This window comes from Theropithecus gelada, chromosome 16, assembly GCF_003255815.1.
Source record: "Theropithecus gelada isolate Dixy chromosome 16, Tgel_1.0, whole genome shotgun sequence".
Classification (NCBI taxonomy): domain Eukaryota; kingdom Metazoa; phylum Chordata; class Mammalia; order Primates; family Cercopithecidae; genus Theropithecus; species Theropithecus gelada.
Genome location: NC_037684.1, coordinates 77,024,706 through 77,032,165, shown reverse-complemented (window position 1 = coordinate 77,032,165; position 7,460 = coordinate 77,024,706). Strand labels below are relative to the sequence as shown.

Sequence of the window (7,460 nt, the reverse complement as noted above, 5' to 3'; positions counted from 1 at the left end):
TTTCAGATATTTAAACTTGTAAGAGCCGCCCCCCGCAGTTCACACCATTCTCCTGCCTCAGCCTCCCGAGTAGCTGGGACCACAGGCGCCCGCCACCTCGCCCGGCTGATTTTTTGTATTTTTAGTAGAGACGGGGTTTCACCGTGTTAGCCAGGACGGTCTCGATCTCCTGACCTTGTGATCCACCCGCCTCAGCCTCCCAAAGTGCTAGGATTACAGGCGTGAGCCACCGCGCCCGACCAGGAATTTTTTTTTTTTTTTTTTTTTCAGTAAATACGTGCTGATTTATTACAGGAATAAGATGGCTTCTTGGGGGATAAATTCAAGAGGAGTTGAGAATCTTTTATTCATTTACGATGTCCCTTTCCTGGAAGGGAGGATAGCAAGATGTAGGACAAGCTAAAATCATCCCCTATTTAAAAAAAAAAAAAAAAAAAAAAAGTCACCCCCAAGTAGTCCCGGGTAGGGAGGCAGAATAAAAAAAAAAAAAAAAATCTGCAATGATCCTAACTGTTTTTGAATACAGAAGCTTGGGAAAGGGTTTCTGCTGGTTTCATGAGGAAGGCACAACTTCCAGATAGTGTTGGGGAAGGGTATAAGGTCCTATGCAGGCTGGCTCCTTGGCCCACAGATGCCAAGATGATGTCTACTGGCAGCTCCTCCAAACTTCTGGGTGTCAACTGCGTTGTCACTGTGTCCAAAAGCAGCAGCCGAGAGTGCACTAGGATGTCATGACCACCCGGGAACACACCAGCCAGGAGCAACATGTGGGTGTTCTTGTTACCCGGCACTTTGACCTCTCACAAGGGTTCATTCCCAAGAACCTCACAATATTACCCACAGCCTCTTCAAGTGCCTTGATGGTAGACAAGCTGAACGTTTCTTCCTTCTCAAATTCATCCCCTACCTCATCCCAGGCTGCTTCGAAGTTCAGTTTCATGACTTTTGAATGTGATCAGCTACAGTAACTTCCAGATCTTCCAGCACATACTCATCCTCATAGCCTTCGTCATCCGTCTCCCCAGTGGTGGGATCACGGTCCTTGACAGTGAGCTTCATCATGCAGCTGAATGTGCAGGTTGTGGCATCTTCTTTGGGCAGTGCCACCAGTGTGTAGCAGGTCCCAGGCTGGTTGTAGGGCAGGCTCTGGGTAGGCACGTAACAGAGCACCTCATAGGCCTCAGTGGGCTCCATCTGCACTGTGACATTCTCCAAGGTCTGGTCATTGACTGTGTTTGTGCAGTCAAACTGAAACACCATGTGGTTGGTGAAGGTGTGTTTGGTGCAGCGGATGACATACCCCCGTCTCTGACTCAGTGAGGGCCACGGGCTCAGGTGAGGGCTTGAAGAAGGGCCCAAGTCCCTGGAACTCTGGCACCGCCACCAACTGCTCCTGAAAGATCTCCTGCCTGGTAGCTGCCACTTTCTCAGGCTGTTTGACAGCTGTGATGGGAGTACTTTCTGTTCTCTGCTCTGCCGTGGGTGCCGTGGCCAGGGGCACAGACTTGAGGTCAAAAGGTTTTTCTGATGGTTCTAGAGTGTACTGCTGCAGAGCCCTCTCCAGACCAGGATGGACACAGTCAGACCATTTAGGATATAGCCTGCATTGAGGGCTTTCTGCTTCTGCCCCAGGACATTTAGGTAGAAGGTGGCTCGGTCCCTTACTTCATTGCCATCATCCATCACACACCTCTTCAGCAACACCAAGATACTGGGTAACATCTCTTCATTCTGGGCTCCATTCTTGGCCAGAGCACTCACAGCACCTGCCCAGACCTCCTCATGCTCCAAGACCACTCGGTTATAGATGAAGTGGATGTACTTTGAGGGATTGGTGGTCTTGGACCCCTCCTGGCCCAGGAGATGTAGAATACGGGTGGCCAGCACTGTGAACTCGCAGTCCTCGATGAACTCGCACAGATGTGACAGCCCTGTCTCCTTGCTGTCTGAGTTCTCCTCAATGATGCTGATGATGCAGTCCACGGTGGTGTGCTTGTACTCAAAACCACCCTCTTCCCACAGCATGGTGAACAGGAAGTTCATGAGGATGGCATGTTTGCGAGGATACTTCTGACACAGGGCACTGATAGCCTGGACAACCACCACCTTGAATTCATCCAAGATCTCTGACATGAAGGAGGAGAACTGCTTCATGAGGTGGTCGATGCTGCTGTCACTGCCCCTCTTAAGGAGGGTGGTGATGGCCAGCATGGCACGGCTGTGGTTTCAGTCTGTGACCAGGTTCTCCAGATCCAGATTACAAGCTGTCACAGCTGACAGATGCTTCATGGCAACCTTACTGAGGGTGGGCACAGCAGCATAGTGGACAGCAGCCTTGGGTGAGCTGCAGAAAAACTGGAGCACTGACACAGCAAGGGGCAGCTCTTTGGCACTGCAGCCTGGCAGATTGACAGTGACCAAGGCGGCTTTGTACACCACCATCTTGTGCTTGTTTCTCAAGCAGCTGTTGATGAAGTCAAACAGTGGGCTGTCACAGCTGCCATCCTCCTCTTCCAGCTGCTTGCTGGCCACCCAGATCATCATGCAGTAGGCAAAGGGAGACTTAAGGCCGTGCCAGGTGACCTTGCTGATCATCTTATTGGTGGCCAGGTAGTCATTCTTACGCACATGGTACAGGAGCCCTAGGGTGTGGTACTGGACCATGATCTTATCACTGGATGCTGCCTCCTGAGCCTCATTCACCCAGTGCTTGACCACATCAAAGCTGCACTTCAGCAGGTGCAGGGAAGACATGAGGGCAGAGCTGGAGCCACTGGGCACCTTGTCCACAATGGCTTGTTTCATGTAGCACTCAGTAGCCTGCAGCATGGTGCTATCAGTGATCTGGCAGAGGGCTCGCACAGCGGGGCCCCGGTGGTTGTCCTCTTTCCCAGTCATGTATTTTGTTAGGCTGCTGGTGACAATGATGACATCCTCTGTGATGCAAGACATCTCCTTGATGGTCAAGTAGCACATCCGATGGAGTGTGGGATCATTGGACTGAAAGAGCTTGGTCATGGCAAAGAAGGCCTCGGTCGCTTCCGTGGTCCCCAGGTGCTCCCTCTGGTTTATAGGATAAAGAATCTTGGTGAGGATGTGGACACATTTCCAAGGGTTGATGGGAGTTTCATTAAATACACCAGCCTCCTGGAGTACGGCACTCTTCTCAAGGTGCTCGAATGGGTTGGAGCCTCCACCCGACTCTTCGTCCTTCTTGTCGAATTTCTTCAACATAGTGGAGTCGGTGGGGTGCAATGCAGCAACGCAATGCTCAAGGGGCACGGCACAGAGTTCTTTTGTTTGTTTGTTTGTTGTTTGAGACAGAGTCTCTCTCTGCTGCCCAGGCTGAAGTGCAGTGGTGCAATATCAGCTCACTGCAACGTCTGCCTCCCAGGTTCGAGCGATTCTTGTCCCTCAGCCTTCCAAGTAGCTGGGATTTACAGGCATGCACCACCATGCCCGGCTGCCTGGCTAAGTTTTGTATTTTTAGTAGAGACAGGGTTTCGTCATGTTGGCCAGGCTGGTCTCAAACTCCTGGCCTCAAGTGATCGGCCCCCCTCGGCCTCCCAAAGTGCTGGGATTATAGGCATGAGCCACCGTGCCTGACCAAGAAAGAGATTTTCATTAGATACCAACAATAGCAGGCTGGCTTATTTTATGATGTCTAATATCCTTAATAAAATGTCAAATGTTTTTGAAACATGGTAGATACAATTAAAATCCCCTGTGAACCTCTCCTGAATCTCATTCCCTTGTCTTCTACTATATGTATAACCATTTTTTAAAATGTATTTATACTTTTACTACATGTGTATGTATATACAAATAATATGTGAAATTTCACCTGTTAAGTAAAAAATGAAAATTAAAACATTTTAAGTACCACATTGTACATTTCTTTCTGCAATTTGTCTTATCTTATCTTTTTCAGATTTATCCATGTGGATTCCTATAGCTCCTGTTTATTCACTGTAACTTCTGTAAAGAAGTCTATTGTAGGTGTTGTTTTATATACTTTGCCCATCTTTCTATTGAGTCGTCTTTTTCATATTGAATTTGTTAAGGAAAAATAATTCAATGACACTTGTTAACGCACAGTAAGGAAGACTTTATTCAGGACCATCTGGATGAGCATAGGGACCACTCGATGGGGTCTTGGAGTGGGTGAGAGAGAGAGATTGGGCTCAACTCTGAATACTGCCTGGGCAAGCGGGAGTTTATAACCAAGGAGCAGGGTGGCAGTCAGTGGGTGGAAAATTACTAAAAGGAAACATTACAGGTAATGAGAATTCTGGCTAACCGCACCTAAGGGGACTCTTGCTAAAGACAGGCCAGGGTGACCCAACATTACCTGGGAGGTGGTGCAGAGTGAGGAATCTGATCAGACATCCAGGTGATCAGAGCATAGAGGCCGGCGGCACTGGCTAAACTGACTTGACCGGGTTCTTTGCTAAAACTAGATTTACAAGGAAGCGCACAGATAAGCCCGGGACAAGGTTCAGGAGCCCAACTAAAGTTTGGTCAAGCAGAGAGTCTTTATCAAATTATAGGAGTTCTTTCTACTTTTCAACACTAATTCCTTCAGTCCACCAAAGTACTCTCTTCTAATCAACACCAACTTCCCGGATGAACCCAGTGGCATTTTAGGGTCTTTGCCTCCTCACCTCTCCTCTGACTTTGTTGACATCGTGTGTGTAGGATTCGGTGTGGACTTCCCTTCCCCTGACACTCCTGCCTTCACTCACTTTGGAGACCTGCCCAGTTCTGATCCCCATCCCTTGTATGGCATCTTCACGTCAGTTCTTCCCTGTTCCCCTTTCTGAGGTTCTCCTGAGGATTTTGTGGTTCACCCTCTGCCCTTTTCACTCTGTGGTCGCTCCCTTGCAGAACTCAGCGTTTACGGCTGCTTCAGTCCTCAGTTCTCTGCGGGCAGCTCCCAGTGTTTGTCCTGTGGCCTCTTCTAGGCTCTACTCCCGTCCTTCCCACCTGCCTAGGGGATGACGTCACTTGATAGTCCACCCAATGCAGAGAGAACTGTCTCACCGTTAATATATTGTCCCCTCCCCTTTCTCGTTTCCCATAGCTCCTCTCCTCCCAGTGTTTTAAGCACAAGAGACTTTCCAGCAAGGAAGGACTAGTTTGAGAAAGTTTAAATGGCACATGTCAGTTTAACAGAAAACAGAAATTTGCGGGAAAATCTACCTTGTGATCATGGCGTTCCTGGATAATCAAGGAGCTGGATTCAGGAAGAATGGTACCTACTGGAACAGGATTTTAGTGTCCAGAATGTGCCTTGTTTTTTAAATTTTTTAATTTTAAAATATTTAATTGTCAAATGAAGATTGCATATATCCAAAGTGTACAATGTGATGATCAATATACATTGTATCATGATTACCAGAATCTAATTAATGAACACACCCCTCACTGCCCTTGCTGTACCTGAGATCCAGAGCTGGTTCCTTTTGTGACTCAGTTTGCACCCTGTGACCGACATCTCCCCATTGCATCTCCTCTCCGTTTTTATTTCTTTCTTTGAATTGGCTTTGCTTGCATTCTCTTTTCTCTCTATTTTCTAATGACTTTTTTAACATTTAATCCGCGGAAGTATCTTTATTGTTTCTGTTTGTACCTGATTGCTGTGGGTTGAATTGTGTCCTCCCAAAAAGTTACATGATGTTGCAGTCCTGATCCCCTTACCTGTGAATCAGATCTTACTTGGAAATCAGGTCTTTGAGACGTAATCTAGTTAAGATGAAGTCTTGCTGAATTAGGGTGGGCTCTAATCCAATGGCTAGTGTCCATGTAAGATGAGGGGAACTTGGACAGAGACGCACAGAGATGAGAACACCCTATGAAGACATGCAGAAAGAAGGCCAGGCAAGGATGGAAGCAGAGATCAAAGACCAGGGAGCAAGCCTGGGCACACCAAGGGTTGCTAGCAGCCCAAGAAGCTGGAAGGGAGGCATGGAGCAGCCTCTCCCTTGGAGCCTCCAGAAGAACCAACCCTGCTGATACCTCGATTTCAGACTTCTGGCTTCCAAACGGTGGGAAAAGAAATTTCTATTGTTTTAAGTCACCCAGTTTATGGCAGTTTGTTGCTGCAGCCCTAGAAAACCAACGCAAGTGGGAGTTTGTAGTCAAGGATGATCATTGAAATTTTTAAAGCAAAACAGTGACAGGCCGGGCGTGGCGGCTCACGCCTGTAATCCCAGCACTTTGGGAGGCTGAGGCAGGCAGATTACCAAAGGTCAGGAGTTCGAGAACAGCCTGGACAACATGGTGAAACCCCATCTCTACTAAAAATACCAAAAAATTAGCCAGGAGTGGTGGCGGGCACCTGTAATCCCAGCTACTCAGGAGGCTGAGGCAGGAGAATAGCTTGAAACCAAGAGGCAGAGGTTGCAGTGAGCCGAGATCACACCACTGCACTCCAGCCTGGGTGACAGTAAGACTGTCTCAAAACAAACAAACAAACAAACAAACCAACAAACAAACAAACCAACCAGAGATAAAAGTCCCTCGGTGATTTCACCATCACAGCTTCTTGTCACCCCCACTTAAGGAAACCTATTTAACAACTTGGATCACAGATTCCCGTCTCCTACCAGTGGTTGCTTAGCTTGTCGCCAACTGTTTAGTTTACTATGATAAATAATCCTGCTGTTGGCATCTATTATATGTGTGTGTATCTGTGTCAGGTTAAACTTGTATTTGTAATGTTCGATTTTTTAACCAAAAACAAATCTGACAGAATGTTAACCTCTGCTACATCTATGTGACAGATGTGTGGGTGTCTTATTTTCTGTAGGTTTCTGTATGTTTGAAATGTTTTGTAATCAAAACTGTGCTCAGAAATCAATCAACCAGAATAGGAAACTGTCCCAGTTTCCATCATACTGTGATGTTAATTTTTTCTGATATCATCTATCGGGTGACAACTGCTCAAAAAAACCTGTTATGACTGTTTCTTTGTGTGTGTGTGTGTGTGTGTGTGTGTGTGTGTTTATATACATCTACCATAAAATGCACCACTTTAACCATTTTGATGGTATACCATTAAGTGGTTTTTGGTGTAGTCACAATATTGAACAACCATTGCCACTACCTAGTTCCACAGCATTTTCATTACCCCATAAAGAAGCCTCATACACACTAGAGAGTCACTACCTAGTCTCCCCTCCCCCAGGCCCTGGCAACCACTAATCTGCTTTCTGTCGCTATGGATTTACCTATTCTGGGAATCTCATATATATGGAATCATATTATATGTGGCTTTTTGTGACCAGCTTAATTCTCTTAGCACATTTTTTAGCTTCATCCATGTTGTGACATGTATCAGCACTTCATTCCTTTTTATTGTTGAGTAATATTCCATTGTATGAACATGCCATGTTTTACTTATATCTATCCATCAGTTCGTAAGCATTTGGGTTTTTCCACCTTTTGGCTATCATGAA

The 7,460-nt window shown here is 46.7% G+C and overlaps 1 pseudogene across 1 annotated transcript; it reads right to left on the bottom strand.

The window, feature by feature from the left end:
- Positions 1-246: 246 nt before the first annotated feature.
- On the bottom strand, positions 247-3,311 carry LOC112609591 (annotated as a pseudogene). The gene has a single exon (XR_003116219.1). The product of XR_003116219.1 is annotated as a coatomer subunit gamma-1 pseudogene (transcript).
- Between the last annotated feature and the right edge of the window lie 4,149 nt (positions 3,312-7,460).